Source organism: Pseudophryne corroboree, chromosome 7 (assembly GCF_028390025.1).
Source record: "Pseudophryne corroboree isolate aPseCor3 chromosome 7, aPseCor3.hap2, whole genome shotgun sequence".
NCBI lineage: Eukaryota > Metazoa > Chordata > Amphibia > Anura > Myobatrachidae > Pseudophryne > Pseudophryne corroboree.
The window spans coordinates 174,308,160-174,326,931 of record NC_086450.1 but is presented as its reverse complement, the minus strand read 5'-3'; positions in this window follow the sequence as shown (position 1 = coordinate 174,326,931).

Genomic DNA, 18,772 nt, shown 5'->3' with positions numbered 1-18,772 from the left:
GGAAATTTTTTAGCAGTTGGGCAAAACCAGGGCCCTCATTCCGAGTCGTTCGCTCGGTAATTTTCATCGCATCGCAGTGAAATTCCGCTTAGTACGCATGCGCAATAATCGCACTGCGACTGCGCCAAGTAATTTTACCATGAAGATAGTATTTTTACTCACGGCTTTTTCTTCGCTCCGGCGAACGTAGTGTGATTGACAGGAAATGGGTGTTACTGGGCGGAAACACGGCGTTTTAGGGGCGTGTGGATAAAAACGCTACCGTTTCCGGAAAAAACGCAGGAGTGGCTGGAGAAACGGGGGAGTGTCTGGGCGAACGCTGGGTGTGTTTATGACGTCAAACCAGGAACGACAAGCACTGAACTGATCGCAGATACCGAGTAAGTCTGAAGCTACTCTGAAACTGCTAAGTAGTTTGTAATCGCAATATTGCGAATACATCGGTCGCAATTTTAAGAAGCTAAGATACACTCCCAGTAGGCGTAGGCTTAGCGTGAGCAACTCTGCTAAATTCGCCTTGCGAGCGATCAACTCGGAATGAGGGCCCATGTGCACTGCAGGGGAGGCAGATATAACGTGCAGAGAGAGATAGATTTGGGTGTGGTGAGTTCAATCTGCAATCTAAATTGCAGTGTAAAAATAAAGCAGCCAGTATTTACCCTGCACAGAAACAAAATAACCCACCCAAATCTAACTCTCTCTGCAAATGTTATATCTGCTCCCCCTGCAATGCACATGGTTTTGCCCAACTGCTAAAAATGTTCCTGCTGCGATCAACTTGGAATTACCCCCCGTGAGTATCCCACTTTAGGAGACCACAACTCCACCTGCAGTTTGTGAGCAATTTCTTGCCAGCAGGATTAAATGGATACTCCTATCTTCAATTAAATTTGAACTACATTCTCATGATTTGCTGGGTAATATACCGGAGACCTTTATTATTTATATATGGAATCAGATTGGTTTTGCATCCTAGAGAGATTGATTTATCTTAATCCTCCAAATATTATGAGGCATTGAAATTGCCTATCCATATATACCAGTTTATGTGACATCAGAGCATATTGTCATGGTACAGCAGTGCCTTTATTAATTGTTATTTATTTGTTTTTATTCAATTGTTTTATTAAAATATGTTTACATTCCCAACGCAGTCTACTCATATGTAATTTTATCCAGAAACCCCAAGCGCTGTTCCTTCGCTATTTTTTATATTTTTTCATTTAGGAGCTTTACACACTCCTCAACAGCTGCTATTTAGCTGCACCAATTTCAGCCTATTCCTTCCATGGTAGTGGTGAGAGCCTATTTTTGGGAAGACCAGTAAGGAGACTATTGCAATAATCAATGCCAGAGATAAGGAGTGCATGGATTAGAGTTTTTGCAGTGTCTTGTGTGAGATTTGGTCGTATTTTGGATATGTTTCTTAATGTACGTAACATTATTTTGAGACAGATTGAATGTGGTAAACAAAGGACAGTACAGAGTCAAGAAGGACACCTAGACAGTGAGCTTGTGGGGTAGGGATGATTGCTGAGTTATCATAAGTGATAGAGATATCAGGTTGGTAATTATTATTAATATAGTTAATTCTGTTTTGGAAATATTAAGTTTGAGGTGGCGAGATGATGTCCAAGATGAAATGGCAGAAAGGCATTCAGTGACATGGCCCAGTACAGATGGTGACAAATCTGGGGGAGGATAGGTAGACTTGAGTATCATCTGTGTACAGATGATACTGTAATCAAAATTAGCTATTTAGTTTGCCAAAATCAGAGGACCTAAGACTGAGACTACGGTACTCCAACTGATAGAGTTTATTAAGGAGCCTGAGCTTGCATGGACTGAAGCTGAGTGGATAAATCCTGTTCTAAACTGGCATGTATGGAAGCTGCTTGAATAATAGGCATCTTGATAGTAGTGGTCTCATGGTCCCCAAGAAAGCTGCATGACAAGGCATCCGCTTTTGACATTTTTAGACCCAGGTCTATAGGTAATAACAAAATTGAATTGGGTCAAAAGTTGAGCCTAACATACCTGTCTGGAGTTAAGCTGAATCAATGTATAACAAGTTTTTATGATCAGTTATGACCGTGATGTTGTACCTGGCACCCTCCAACCAATGTCTCCAATCTTCGAAGGCCCATTCTATAGCCAACAGTTCTCGATTTCCCAAAGCATAGTTTGCCTCTGCAGCAGAAAACTTTCAAGAGAGAAATGCACAAGGATGTAATTTATTATCCACAAGATCTCTCTGATGCCAACTTCTTAGGCATCTACCTCAACAATAAAAGGTACTTCAGGATTTAGATGGCAAAGAACAGGTGCCAAAATGAAGGCTTGCTTTAAGGCTTCAAAATATTGTATAGCTTTTGGACACCAATTAGAGGTGTCAGCTCCCCTCTTAGTCAAGGTGGTGATTGGAGCAACCAGCACAGGAAAAAAAACAGATGAACGTTCTATAATAATTTGCGAAGCCCAAAAACCTTTGGATGGGTCTCAGGATAATGGATCAAACCCAGTTGAGAATGGGCAGGACCCATGGAGAACCCTTTGGGTGTAATGAGATAGCTTAGGAAAGAAAATTCCTCAACTTTAAATTTGCATTTCTTTAGCTTGGCATGCAGATGGTGCTCATGGAGCTTTAAAAGGACTTGCTTGACATGACTACAATGTTTTTTATGGGCTGGGAGTAGATCAGGATATCATCTTACTAGACTACCATTAACTTTCATGGGACTTCATATAGGATCTCATTGATTAAGTCCTGGAAGACAGAGGGTGCACTGGAGAGTCCGAAGGGCATACCTAGATACTCTTAATGCCCCGATTGATTATTAAATGCCATCTTCCATTCTTTACCTTCCTTGATGCGAATGAGGTTACATGCACCTCACAAATAGATAGTGGCTTCCTGGAGGTGATCGAACAATACAGAGATTAGGGGTAAAGGATAAGTATTCTTGATTATGATCTTATTCAGGCCTCTAAAATCAATGCAAGGTTTGAGACTACCATATTTCTTGTTAAGAAAGCTAAACTGCACACCCAACCAGGATTTAGAGGGTGCAATAAAACTCTTTTGAGATTCTACTCGATATAATCATCCATGGCCTTAGTTTCGGGAACGGACAAGGGATATAACCTTGCTTTAGGCAACTGGGCTCCTGGCATTAACTCAAGAGCACAAGCATAATCCCATTGCAGAGGTGAAGTGTCCGCATTATTCTTGGAGAACACGTCAACAAATTGGATGGATACTGAGGTGGAAACCCTTCAAGAAACTGTTGCAAGATCAAGACCAGCAAAAACAAGCAGCCAATGGCACATTTAGTACCCCACTGGACTACCTACCCATTCTCTCAATTAATCATAGGATTGTGATGCTTGAGCCAGGGATGGGCAAATATAAGAGGCACCATTGGACAATGCATAAGGTAGAATACCATAGTCCCAGAATGCAAAATACCAATTGCCACATGATCTGGAGGAGTCTGCAATTTAGATTTGCCATCCAGAAGAGGGTTGCCTTCAGGTCCACAAATGGTTACTGCTGGTTTAAGGTTACTTGAGGGAATGACAAGGATCTGAGCAAGACAAATATCTAAGAAGTTCCCAGAAGCGCCACTGTCCAAGAATGCGGATACACTGAACATCTGATTATTGAAGAAAATCTAGGCTGGTATTAACATTGAATTCTTGTAAGAGACTAAGTGCACACCCAAATGAACCTCTTTCACTTTTCATCAAATTCACTGGGCCATGTCATTTTCTGTATTGCTAGGACAATCACTAGATAGATGACCTTAGCTACCACAATAGAGACATACTGGATGCCTAAGGTAAGTCTCCTAGTCTTTTCCTCTGTAGAGAATTGGTATGCCCTCAATTGCATAGGTCCAACTGAATTAGTTGCTGGAGATGAAAGAATTTCTCAGGAAGACAAAAAAGGCAAGTCTTTCTCTGACTTCCATTCTGTAGTTCCCCTGTCGATTTTGATGGTGAGCTGCATTACCTTGTATAGAGAGTCCGGAACTGGATATTGAACAAGACAATCCTTAATCTGTTCAGACAAGCCCAGGAAAATTGGCTACAGAGACCCAAATCATTCCATCCACTGTCAGTGAAACAACACTTCCTGTATATTCAGTGCAATATATTTCTGCTGAATTTGGCCTGGCTTAAGGGCCCATAAATGTGACTCTGTAAATGCAACCCAGTTTGGGTCATCATAAAGGAGGCCCAGAGCTTCAAAAAAGGCGCTTAGTGACTGTAAGGCTGGGTCATCTGGATGCAACCCAAATCCCCAGGTCTGAGGGTCTTCTTGTAACAGAGAAATAATTATTTCCACTTGCTGGATTTCTGATCTAGAAGATGTGGGCCTCAGCTGGAAATACAGCTTGCAGCTTTCTTTGAAGTTAAAGAACTTTCTTCAGTCACCAGAGAAATGATCAGGAAGGTTCACCTTTGGGTCACCTGGATTGTGGAGCCAATCAAAGATTATCCTCTTGTGCTTTTAGTCATCAAAACAAATATTGAACCATTTGGGATAAAGTTTGAATCTGATTGGCCAAAACCTAGGCTGGGCTTTGTGAGGACTGACCCATCTGGACACAGATCTGCTTAAGTAATATTTTGGCCAGGGATAGTATACTCCCAAATTATTATATACGGCTCCTAGAGTCACACTAGAGTATGATACACTCACTGGTACCAAGGTTCCAGGAAAAACTATCACAAGCATTAGTGTGTGGGACTTACTGCCTTTTAACAGCAACAGGAACCAATCAGAGAGATCAGCCACCTAATTACAGGAATGGATTGCAGCTGTAAAGCCACATATACAGTAAACGTCCCGCTGCTAGGCAACAGCCAGGAACAGGAACCACCGTGGCCACCTGGAACCCTGGTTGCCTAGCAACCACTGGGAACATTGGGCAGTGTGGTTGGCGTGACATGGTGTCCCAGTTGCCTAGCAAATGACTGGGACCCACAATGGAGGAAAGCCACAGCGGTGGCATTTAATCTTAAGGGGTTGTGTGGGGGCATGCCTTGCACACTCTGTGCCCACTTCTGTGTTTGTGTGAATACTATTTCACGTGAATATCATACAGTAGAATAATGTATTATGTGCATTATGTGGCCATTGGAACTGGCCAGACGATGTGCACTGGCCTTTGGTTTCTAAATATGGATAAGCAGAGTATGATTTGATACGAATATCAGCTTGCCCTCTCTAGTAAGCAGGTATGTCACATAGACATAGACATAATAGTATCTGGGCATAAATTATGGTATTGGGAAAATATATTGTGCTGGGCGTATCAGTCATGATTCCCTGTATGCTAATAACATCTTTACACCACTGGGTTAATCACTCTCCAGGTCTGCAATCTCATTATATTTCTCAACACAATAATTTAACTTATGCAATAATTATGACTTAAACATGCAAATCTATTTACCTCTCTCAATATTGCATTGATCTTTGTCTGCCAATTTCAGAATGTAAACGTTGTTAGCATTTTATACACAACTGGCAGTAAAAATGTTCTGAGTCAAAATGCAAGTCATTAAGCCGTTTATTCTTAGCTAACATATACGCATTTTGTTCTGGAAAAAGAAAATGTAAGTGTAAACTCTATTGAGTAAGAACAATTATGATAAAATCTACAATTAACATAGAATAGAATAAATGAGGTTCTTAGCACATTTTTGGCTTTATACAAGAGCCCATCCACCACGTCAAGGTGAACCTCATAAGATGGATCTCTAACATTGCTAATTCTAGCATACCACATCAAATTATGGCATGAAGGGCCTACCGGGGGAATGAAGCGGTACTTTCCCATACTTAAGGGTTGTGGTCTGCCACCGAGTGGGTGTAATACTCCATGTTAATTGTAGAGTTTATCCTAATAGTTTTTACTATCAGCCTGCTTAATGCTTAGAGAGTGCACCTGCATTTCCATTTACATGTATGAATGTATGATGTACCAACATAACAGCACACACAGGGGGGGGTTCTGAGTACCCAGAACACACACCAATGGTCAAGAACTCCCTTCGCATGAGCTGCCAGAAACTATACCCACTGGTACATTCTTCTATTGCAGATAAACACCAAAAAGGTCTTCCACTAATGGGGTTATTGAACTTTCCCCTCAGTGGGCTGCTGTTTGGGAGCTGTTCACTGTGTTCAGGGCATTGGTGAGTTAACTCATTTAGGGGACTTAACCAGTTTTTATGGTGTGCTCAATTCTGTGAAACAAAATTTCAGAATTAGTGGAGTTGGGATTTAGCTTAAAAAATCAGACATTAGCTGGGAGTTGGGACATGACTGGAGGAGTAGTGGAGGTATCTGAAAGGTTGAAGATATTGGAATAATAGGTTTAAAATGCAGCTCTAATTGCCACTGAGTCATGGATCAGTTAGTTATGAGAGTTATGGATTGAAATAATATTTTTGTGAGTCCTAGCCAATCGGAGGCAAGCTGCAAGAATCTTGTCCGCATTGTCCCCCTTTTCGTAAATGGTTTGACAAGGCCATTTAAGGCACTTGGCCACCGTTTTATAGAGTCAAGTTTGGATGTGGTCTCCCAGAGAACAGCTAAATTGGTGGGGATGGGAGTCATTTTATGTCTTGTTCTAAGATAAGGAGTTTGATAGAAAGCCTGTTAATCTGGGTAAGGGATTCTTTCTTTTTTCTTATAAGCCATACTGATCAGGCATCCCTACAGAACCACTTTGTGCACCATCCAAAGAGATCTGCTGATCGTCTAGTTCAAAGTAGTTTGTTATTTGAGAGCTGAGGTGGGACAGTATGGGAATAATTCAGAGTTGATCGTAGCAGCAAATTTGTTAGCAGATGGGCAAAACCATGTTCAATGCAGGGGGGGGGGGCAGATATAACATGTGCAGAGAGAGTTAGATTTGGGCGGGTTATATTGTTTCTGTGCAGGGTAAATACTGACTGCTTTATTTTTACACTGCTAAGTAGATTTCAGTTGAACACACCCCACCCAAATCTAACTCTCTCTGCACATGTTATATCTGCCCCCACCCCCTGCTGTGCACATGGTTTTGCCCATCTGCTAACAAATTTGCTGCTACTATCAGGTCTGTATTAGGCCCTATGTCTGCATTATGGTGTAGAGATTCATTAAGACACCAGGTAATGGGACAAGGGCGGGGTAACAGGCCAGAAATGTCAATAACTATGATGGGCCAAATAGAATTTGTGGCCAAATTTGTGGTTGAGCAGAATCATATCAATACGAGAATGCGAAGTGTGTGGGGAGGGATAAAATGTGTATTCACAAACAGATGGTTCTTTAACCCTCCAAGAGTCATAAAGAAGCTTGGCTTTCATGAGACTGAGGAGAGATCGGGAATGTTGTTAGTCCAGTGAGGAAGGAGCCACGGCAACATGAGCAGAATGGTCCATGGTGTTGTTCAGAGTTATGTTTTGTTTTAATTTGTTTTAATTGCATATACAAAATTACCACATGCACATGTGTATGTAATGGTTCATAAGGGTCTGTGCAGATGTTGCCAGGTAATCAAATAATAAAGCTTCCCAACTTTAATTTAAATTATATACAGGTTGAGTATCCCATATCCAAATATCCGAAATACGGAATATTCCGAAATACGGACTTTTTTGAGCGAGAGTGAGATAGTGAAACTTTTGTTTTCTGATGGCTCAATGTACACAAACTTTGTTTAATACACACAGTTATTAAAAATATTGTATTAAATGACCTTCAGACTGTGTATATAAGGTGTATATGAAACATAAATGAATTGTGTGAATGTAGACACACTTTGTTTAATGCACAAAGTTATAAAAAATATTGGCTAAAATTACCTTCAGGCTGTGTGTATAAGGTGCATATAAAACATAAATGTATTCTGTGCTTAGATTTAGGTCCCATTGCCATGATATCTCATTATGGTATGCAATTATTCCAAAATACGGAAAAATCCGATATCCAAAATACCTCTGGTCCCAAGCATTTTGGATAAGGGATACTCAACCTGTATAGCATTTATAGAATGGTGAGATCTGGGGCAATCTTTTTATCATTATGAATGCAATGTATGTGTTACCTATAATGTAGTATGATCATACTGCAGAGTTACTTAAAAATTAGTATAGATGTAATTTCTTCATAAAATATAATTTATTTATATACATAAAAACATAAAATTCCTACTATTATAATATAGAGTTCATAGTGTTTTCCTTAGATGCAGTGACTTATTGGGGTATATTTACTAATGCTCGATTTTGTATTCAATTTTACCTCAAATCAGATTGCCAGTCTTTTTACTGTCCAAATTGTTAATTTACCAACATTACATTTTGAAACCAATTTCGAAGTCGAATTCGATGTGTGACGAATTTAACTAGTGGTCTCTTGTTCAGTTTTGCATGTCCATTTCAAAATGAAACATAAAATCACCTATAAACTCTAATAGAAAATAGAATGAAATAGAATAAAAATCGATAGACATGTCCTTCTTTATTCCTATTGGACAAAACTAGAAATGAGTGCGCTCGGTTCTAAGAGAATATTCTACGGACAGTCTTTAAAAAAGTGCTACATCTGGGGCTTCAGGAAGGCACAATCCACATGACCATAAAATATAAAATATATATTTTATTAATATTAAAATCAAGTATAAAAATACAAATAATACTCCCGGCAGCTAATTAGTCACAGCTAGTATACACATAAAATAGCATAGAGCATTTCTTGTAACATTAATTGCGATGCGTGTCTAATGTTACTATAGTATCACACATTCTCAGTAATTGTAAATGTCCAATACAGGACAATGGTAGATTATATAGGGATATATTCAATTAGGGTCGGATCCATTCCGACATGCATTTGTCGTAAATGGATCCGACAACCCCTATTCAATCTCATCTCAATTCGACTTTTAAAAAGTCGAATTGAGATGAGGGACCCAGAGGAGACCAGTGGGGAAAGCCGCGGGCAGACGGAGGAGAGCAGAGTTACATTAGCGCTGCAGGAGGTTGTCTCACAGCCGCCCGACCTCACGGCAGTGTCCACCCGGCTCCAGCAAGCGTGACCTCACTTGCTGGAGCCGGGTGGACGCTGCCGTGAGCGGCGCTGCTGTGAGACATCCTGCTGCAGCGCTGTGCTGTAGCGCTTCTCTCCCCTGTATGCCCTGCGGCTGTCCCCCATCTCCCCGCGGCTCCCCTCCTCTCCTCCTGTGGGTCCCACATCTCAGTCTGACATTTTTTTATGTTGGACTGAGATGGTCGGAAACGGGGCCAAATCCTGTCGAATTTGGCCCTGTTTCACTCAAAAGTACGTGAATCGGCAGCTATACCGCCAATTCACGTACTATTCGACAAGTCGAATTCCAGGACTTGTCGAATAAAAACTGATGGGACTGAATAGGTCGAATCACTATTCGACCTTAAAAAGTCGAAAACTGCCGTCTTTTCGACAGACGGCAGTTTTCGACCCTAATTGAATATACCCCATAGTCCTTTTAATCATTCTTAATAGACTCACATGTACGGATCATTAGGATACTCCTTACTTATGATGAATCCACAGTAATATCCTGTGTGTAAATAGAGACTCCGTACCTGTGACACTGACTGTACGGTGGGGGCCTGGTAACTTGAGACTTGACACGGTCCCGGCAGAGATAACCCCAGATCACACTGTGCCTTGCGGGTGTGAGAAGATGGTCGCTAATGATAGAAAGCGTACTGGGGAATTCAAATGTATCTTGTCCCAATTGTCACAGTACCGGCCGGCCACCGGAAAGCAGGCAGTGTGTAACCATGGATCTAGTCGCTGCAGCGCATCCAGGTGTGGTGGGCACCCCTCGACTCCGGCTGATCACCGGAGTAAACAGCTGGCTGATGAAGGATCCTGTGTTCCGGGTAATGCTGCTGGGTCAGGTGCAGCCAGCACCACTCTGTCACTGGGTAGTTAACAGCGGAGATAGTGTGCTAGATCTTAACTATCGGACGCTCAGTGCCAAATGGTGATGTTAGCCGGTATGCTGATAGTAAGCCAAAAAAGTGCAATATGGCTTCCAATTTCTCCCAGGGGAAGAGGCAATCAATTAAACATGTTTCTCTGACGTCCTAGTGGATGCTGGGGACTCCGTAAGGACCATGGGGAATAGACGGCTCCGCAGGAGACTGGGCACACTAAAAGAAAGATTTGGTACTACCTGGTGTGCACTGGCTCCTCCCTCTATGCCCCTCCTCCAGACCTCAGTTAGATTTCTGTGCCCGGCCGAGCTGGATGCACACTAGGGGCTCTCCTGAGCTCCTAGAAAGAAAGTATATATTAGGTTTTTTATTTTACAGTGAGACCTGCTGGCAACAGGCTCACTGCAACGAGGGGCTAAGGGGAGAAGAAGCGAACCTACCTGCTTGCAGCTAGCTTGGGCTTCTTAGGCTACTGGACACCATTAGCTCCAGAGGGATCGACCGCAGGACCCGTCCTTGGTGTTCGTTCCGGAGCCGCGCCGCCGTCCCCCTTACAGAGCCAGTAGCAAGAATATGGTCTGGAAAATCGGCGGCAGAAGACTTCAGTCTTCACCAAGGTAGCGCACAGCACTGCAGCTGTGCGCCATTGCTCCTCATACACACTTCACACTCCGGTCACTGAGGGTGCAGGGCGCTGGGGGGGGGGGGGGGGCGCCCTGAGCAGCAATAATATCACCTTGGCTGGCAAAATAACCACAATATATAGCCCCAGAGGCTATATATGTGGTAATTACCCCTGCCAGAATACAGAAAAAAGCGGGAGAAAAGTCAGCCGAAAAAGGGGCGGAGCCATCTCCCACAGCACACTGGCGCCATTTCTCCCTCACAGTTCCGCTGGAAGGAAGCTCCCTGACTCTCCCCTGCAGTCTACACTACAGAAAAGGGTAAAAAAGAGAGGGGGGGCACAGATTTGAGGCGCAGTAAATATTATAGCAGCTATAGGGGACATGGGCCCTCATTCCGAGTTGTTCGCTCGGTATTTTTCATCGCATCGCAATGAAAATCCGCTTAGTACGCATGCGCAATGTTCGCACTGCGACTGCGCCAAGTAACTTTGCTATGTAGAAAGTAATTTTACTCACGGCTTTTTCATCGCTCCGGCGATCGTAATGTGATTGACAGGAAATGGGTGTTACTGGGCGGAAACACGGCGTTTCAGGGGCGTGTGGCTGAAAACGCTACCGTTTCCGGAAAAAACGCAGGAGTGGCCGGAGAAACGGTGGGAGTGCCTGGGCGAACGCTGGGTGTGTTTGTGACGTCAACCAGGAACGACAAGCACTGAACTGATCGCACAGGCAGAGTAAGTCTGAAGCTACTCCAAAACTGCTACGAGGTTTGTGATCGCAATATTGCGATTACTTCGGTCGCACTTTTAAGAAGCTAAGATACACTCCCAGTAGGCGGCGGCTTAGCGTGTGTAACTCTGCTACATTCGCATTGCGACCGATCAACTCGGAATGAGGGCCATAATTCAGTTAGTCCCTGCATTATATAGCGCTCTGGTGTGTGCTGGCATACTCTCTCTCTGTCTCCCCAAAGGGCTTTTGTGGGGTCCTGTCTCCTTTAAGAGCATTCCCTGTGTGTGTGTGCGGTGTGTCGGTACGGCTGTGTCGACATGTTTGATGAGGAGACTTATGTGGAGGCGGAGCAGATGCCTATAAATGTGATGTCACCCCCTGCGGGGCAGACACCTGAGTGGACGGACTTATGGAAGGAATTACGTGCAAGTGTCGACTCCTTACATAAAAAATTTGACGACATGCCAAATGCGGGTCAGCCGGCTTCTCAGCTCGTGCCTGCCCAGGCAATTCAAAGGCCATCAGGGGCTCTAAAACGCCCACTACCTCAGATGGCAGACACAGATGTCGACACGGATACTGATACCAGTGTCGACGACGATGAGTCAAATTTAATGTCCACAAGGGCCATTCGTGGCATGATTGAGGCAATGAAAGAGGTTTTAGACCTTTCTGATATAAACCCAGGTACCTCAAAAAAGGGTATTATGTTTGGGGAGAAAAAACTACCAATAGTTTTTCCCCCATCTGAAGAATTAAATGAAGTGTGTGAAGAAGCGTGGGCTTTCCCTGATAAGAAATTGGTGATTTCAAAAAAATTACTAATGGCGTTCCCTTTCTCGCCAGAGGATAGGTCACGTTGGGAAACTCCCCCTAGGGTGGATAAAGCGCTCACACGTTTGTCTAAAAAGGTGGCACTACCGTCTCCGGATACGGCCGCCCTAAAGGAACCTGCTGATAGAAAGCAGGAGGCTATCCTAAAGTCTATATATACACACACTGGTGTTATACTGAGACCAGCTATTGCTTCAGCGTGGATGTGCAGTGCTGCTGCTGCTTGGTCAGATTCCCTGTCAGAAAATATTGACACCCTGGACTGGGACACTATATTGCTAACCGTAGAGCATATAAAAGACTCAGTCTTGTACATGAGAGATGCACAGAGGGAGATCTGCCGGCTGGCATCTAGAATAAGTGCATTGTCCATTTCTGCTAGGAGAGGTTTATGGACTCGGCAGTGGACAGGGGATGCAGATTCTAAAAGGCACATGGAAGTTTTGCCTTATAAGGGTGAGGAGTTATTCGGGGATGGTCTCTCAGACCTTGTTTCCACAGCAACAGCTGGGAAGTCAGCATTTTTACCCCATGTCCCCTCACAGCCTAAGAAAGCGCCGTACTATCAGGTGCAGTCCTTTCGACCCCAGAAAAACAGGCGGGGAAAAGGCGGGTCCTTTCTGTCTAGAGGCAGAGGAAGGGGGAAAAAGCTGCACCACGCAGCAGGTTCCCAGGAACAAAAGTCCTCCCCCGCTTCTTCCAAATACGCCGCATGACGGTGGGGCTCCACAGGCGGAGCGAGGTACGGTGGGGGGCCGCCTCAAAAATTTCAGCGATCAGTGGGTTCGCTCACGGGTGGATCCCTGGATCCTTCAAGTAGTATCTCAGGGGTACAAGCTGGAATTCGAGGCGACTCCCCCCCGCCGTTTCCTCAAATCGGCCTTACCGACAATTCCCTCGAGCAGGGAGGCTGTACTAGAGGCAATTCACAAGCTGTATTCCCAGCAGGTGATAGTCAAAGTACCCCTACTTCAACAAGGACGGGGTTACTATTCCACACTGTTTGTGGTACCGAAACCGGACAGTTCGGTGAGACCCATTTTAAATTTGAAATCCTTGAACACATACATAAAAAAATCAAAGTTCAAGATGGAATCGCTCAGGGCGGTTATTGCAAGCCTGGACGAGGGGGATTACATGGTATCCCTGGACATCAAGGATGCTTACCTGCATGTCCCAATTTACCTTCCTCACCAGGAGTACCTCAGATTTGTGGTACAGGATTGCCATTACCAATTCCAGACACTACCGTTTGGACTGTCCACAGCACCGAGGGTCTTTACCAAGGTAATGGCAGAAATGAGGATACTCCTTCGAAAAAAGGGAGTTTTAATTATCCCGTACTTGGACGATCTCCTAATAAAGGCGAGGTCCAGGGAGCAGTTACTGGTTGGAGTAGCACTATCTCGGGAAGTGCTACAACAGCATGGCTGGATTCTAAACATTCCAAAGTCACAACTGGTTCCTTCCACACGCTTACTGTTCCTGGGGATGATTCTGGACACAGAACAGAAAAAAGTGTTTCTCCCGCAGGAGAAAGCCAAGGAGCTGTCATCTCTAGTCAGAGACCTCCTAAAACCAAAACGGGTATCGGTGCATCACTGCACACGAGTCCTGGGAAAAATGGTGGCTTCGTACAAAGCAATTCCATTCGGCAGGTTCCATGCAAGGACCTTCCAGTGGGACCTCTTGGACAAGTGGTCGGGATCGCATCTTCAGATGCATCAACTGATAACCCTGTCTCCAAAGACCAGGGTGTCTCTACTGTGGTGGCTGCAGAGTGCTCATCTTCTAGTGGGCCGCAGATTCGGCATACAGGACTGGGTCCTGGTGACCACGGATACCAGCCTTCGGGGCTGGGGCGCAGTCACACAGGGAAGAAATTTCCAGGGACTTTGTACTAGTCAGGAGTCGTCCCTACACATAAACATTCTGGAACTGAGGGCCATTTACAATGCCCTAAGTCAGGCAGGACCCCTGCTTCAAAACCAGCCGATTCTGATTCAATCAGACAACATCACGGCAGTCGCCCATGTAAACCGACGGGGCGGCACAAGAAGCAGGGTGGACATGGCAGAAGCCACAAGGATTCTCCGATGGGCGGAAAATCACGTACTAGCACTGTCAGCAGTGTTCATTCCGGGAGTGGACAACTGGGAAGCAGACTTCCTCAGCAGACACGACCTACACCCGGGAGAGTGGGGACTTCATCCAGAAGTCTTCCTACTGTTGGTAAACCGCTGGGAAAGGCCACAGGTGGACATGATGGCGTCCCGCCTCAACAAGTAGCTAAAGAGATATTGCGCCAGGTCAAGGGACCCTCAGGCGATAGCTGTGGACGCTCTAGTGACACCGTGGGTGTACCAGTCAGTCTATGTGTTCCCTCCTCTGCCCCTCATACCAAAGGTACTGAGAATAATAAGAAGGCGAGGAGTAAGAACGATACTCGTGGTTCCGGATTGGCCAAGAAGAGCTTGGTACCCGGAACTTCAAGAAATGTTATCAGAGGACCCATGGCCTCTACCGCTCAGACAGGATCTGCTACAGCAGGGGCCCTGTCTGTTCCAAGACTTACCGCGGCTGCATTTGACGGCATGGGGGTTGAATTCCGGATCCTAAAGGAAAAGGGCATTCCGGAGGAAGTCATTCCTACGCTGATAAAAGCCAGGAAAGAAGTAACCGCAAACCATTATCACCGCATTTGGCGAAAATATGTTGCGTGGTGTGAGGCCAGGAAGGCCCCTACAGAGGAATTTCAGCTGGGTCGTTTTCTGCACTTCCTACAGTCAGGAGTGACTATTGGCCTAAAATTGGGTTCCATTAAGGTCCAGATTTCGGCTCTGTCGATTTTCTTCCAGAAAGAACTGGCTTCACTACCGGAAGTTCAGACTTTTGTAAAGGGAGTGCTTCATATTCAGCCCCCTTTTGTGCCTCCTGTGGCACCTTGGGATCTCAATGTGGTGTTGAGTTTCCTAAAATCACATTGGTTTGAACCACTTGAAACCGTGGATCTCAAATATCTCACGTGGAAAGTGTTCATGTTATTGGCCTTGGCTTCGGCCAGGCGTGTGTCAGAATTGGCGGCTTTGTCATGTAAAAGCCCTTATCTGATTTTCCATATGGATAGGGCAGAATTGAGGACTCGTCCCCAATTTCTCCCTAAGGTGGTATCAGCTTTTCACTTGAACCAACCTATTGTGGTGCCTGCGGCTACTAAGGACTTGGAGGATTCCAAGTTACTGGACGTAGTCAGGGCCTTGAAAATGTATGTTTCCAGGACGGCTGGAGTCAGGAAAACTGACTCGCTTTTTATCCTGTATGCACCCAACAAAATAGGTGCTCCTGCTTCTAAGCAGACTATTGCTCGCTGGATTTGTAGCACAATTCAGCTGGCGCATTCTGCGGCTGGATTGCCGCATCCTAAATCAGTAAAAGCCCATTCCACGATGAAGGTGGGCTCATCTTGGGCGGCTGCCCGAGGGGTCTCGGCTTTACAACTTTGCCGAGCTGCTACTTGGTCAGGGGCAAACACGTTTGCTAAATTCTACAAATTTGATACCCTGGCTGAGGAGGACCTTGAGTTCTCTCATTCGGTGCTGCAGAGTCATCCGCACTCTCCCGCCCGTTTGGGAGCTCTGGTATAATCCCCATGGTCCTTACGGAGTCCCCAGCATCCACTAGGACGTCAGAGAAAATAAGAATTTACTCACCGGTAATTCTATTTCTCGTAGTCCGTAGTGGATGCTGGGCGCCCATCCCAAGTGCGGATTGTCTGCAATACTTGTATATAGTTATTGCCTAACTAAAGGGTTATTGTTGAGCCATCTGTTGAGAGGCTCAGTTGTATTTCATACTGTTAACTGGGTTAAATATCACGAGTTATACGGTGTGATTGGTGTGGCTGGTATGAGTCTTACCCGGGATTCAAAATCCTTCCTTATTGTGTCAGCTCTTCCGGGCACAGTATCCTAACTGAGGTCTGGAGGAGGGGCATAGAGGGAGGAGCCAGTGCACACCAGGTAGTACCAAATCTTTCTTTTAGTGTGCCCAGTCTCCTGCAGAGCCGTCTATTCCCCATGGTCCTTACGGAGTCCCCAGCATCCACTACGGACTACGAGAAATAGAATTACCGGTGAGTAAATTCTTATTTTCACCACTCTTTGGGTGGCTTTTTCAAGAAAGATTGCCTTAGTGGATTCCTGCAGTCCTTAAGTAGCGGATTCTCAGCTATTACACATTTAGTAATTAGTTGCTGTTTTCTATTTGTAACCACATTATTTAAAACATCTAATAATAGATTTTTTTTTTGTACTTGTATATACAAAGATAATTTTACTTATTTAATATTAGTCATGTGTTATACACAACTTACCCTAAATTTACAATTACTGAGACTGTGTGATACTGTAGTAACATTAGACATACATCGCAATTAATGTTACAAGAAATGCTCTATGCTATTATTGTGTATACTAGCTGTGATTAATTAGCTCTTGGGAGTATTATTTGTATTTTTATACTTGATTTTTATATTAATAAAATATATATTTTATATTTTATTGTTATGTAGACTGTGCCTTCCTGAAGTGCCAGGTGTAGCACTTTTTTAAAGATTACCTCAGTTTGGGAGGTTAGACACACCTCCAGCTACATTGGCTGCATCAGGAATTAGGCTTTCCAAAGTTTTCTTCCCTGTGCAGGTATTAGCGCCGCAGGGTCAAATTTCTTTCAATATTCCATGGACAACTGTAAATGATATTATTAGAAAGTCAAAGAGTTTAGGAACAAAAGCAACTCAGCCACAAAGCGGAAGACCATGTAAAATCACAGAGCGGGGTCAAAGACCGCTAGGGTGCACGGTGCGTAAAAGTCACCAATGCTCTGCTGATTCTATCACTGAAAAGTTCTGAGCTTCCACTGGCATTAATCTAAGCACAAAAACTGTGCAACAGAAGCTTAATGAAATGAGTTTCTATAGCCGAGCAGCAGCATGCAAGCCTCACATCACCAAGTGAAATGTCAAGCGTCGGATGGAGTGGTGTAAAGCACAACGACATTGGGCTGTGGAGCAGTGAAAACATGCTGTGTGGAGTGATGAATAACGCTTCTCTCTTTGGCAATCGGATGGGAGAGTCTAGGTTTGTCAGATTCCAGGAGAACGTTACCTATCTGACTGTATTAAGCCAACTGTGAAGTTTGGTGGAGGAGGGATAATAGTATGGGGCTGTTTTTCAGGGTTTGGGCTAGGCCCCTTATCTGGAGTGAAGGGCAATCTTAATGCTTCAACATACCAACACATTTTAAACATTGCTATGCTTCCAACTTTGGGGCAACAGTTTGGGGAAAGCTTTTTTTCTATTTCAATATGACTGTGCCCCAGTGCACAAAGCAAGGACTATAAAAACATGGGCCCTCATTCCGAGTTGTTCGCTCGGTATTTTTCATCGCATCGCAGTGAAAATCCGCTTAGTACGCATGCGCAATGTTCGCACTGCGACTGCGCCAAGTAACTTTACTATGAAGAAAGTATTTTTACTCACGGCTTTTTCTTCGCTCCGGCGATCGTAATGTGATTGACAGGAAATGGGTGTTACTGGGCGGATACACGGCGTTTCAGGGGCGTGTGGATGAAAACGCTACCGTTTCCGGAAAAAACGCAGGAGTGGCCGGGGAAACGGTGGGAGTGCCTGGGCGAACGCTGGGTGTGTTTGTGACGTCAACCAGGAACGACAAGCACTGAAATGATCGCACAGGCAGAGTAAGTCTGGAGCTACTCTGAAACTGCTAACTCGTTTGTAATCGCAATATTGCGCGTACGTCGGTCGCAATTTTAAGAAGCTAAGATTCACTCCCAGTAGGCGGCGGCTTAGCGTGTGTAACTCTGCTACATTCGCCTTGCGAGCGAACAACTCGGAATGAGGGCCATGGTTGGATGCGTTCAGTGTGAAAGAACTTGACTAGCTCGCACAGTGCCCTAACCTCAACCCCATTGCGCACCTTTGGAATGAACTGGAACGGAGATTACGAGCCAGGCCTACTCGTCCAACTTTAGTGCCTGACCTCATAAATGTTTTACAGAATGAATGGGAACAAATTTTCACAGAAACACTCCAAATCTTCTGGAAAGCCTTCTAAGAAGAGTGGAAGCTGTTATAGCTGCAAAATGGGAACCAACTCCATATTAAAGTATATGTATTCAGAGCCGGCGCTACCCGCTCAGCGCGGTCTGCAAAGCAGGGAGGCGCCACTCTGGAGAGGCGCTTTCCCCGCTCTGCTACCTTGCTGATGCGCCGTGTTTCTGCTGGCTGCCGCTGCACCTGAAACACTGTGACAGGCAGCGGCGCCGTAAGTGTGAACAGCTCTTCTGTCACTCTGACAGCGTGATCTCCTCCTGTGAGTCAGGCTCCTACCCTCTCTCCTCCTTACTCCTCCTCTCTGCCCATGTCTGCTGGAACACAGGCAGTAGCATCGCTTCCACGATCTCCTCTCTTCTCTCCCCTGCTTCACTGAAGACTCAGTCAGCACCGCCCCACTCTCTCCCCTCCCGTCAGTGCTGGATTCAGAGAGGGGACACAGGAAGTCACATG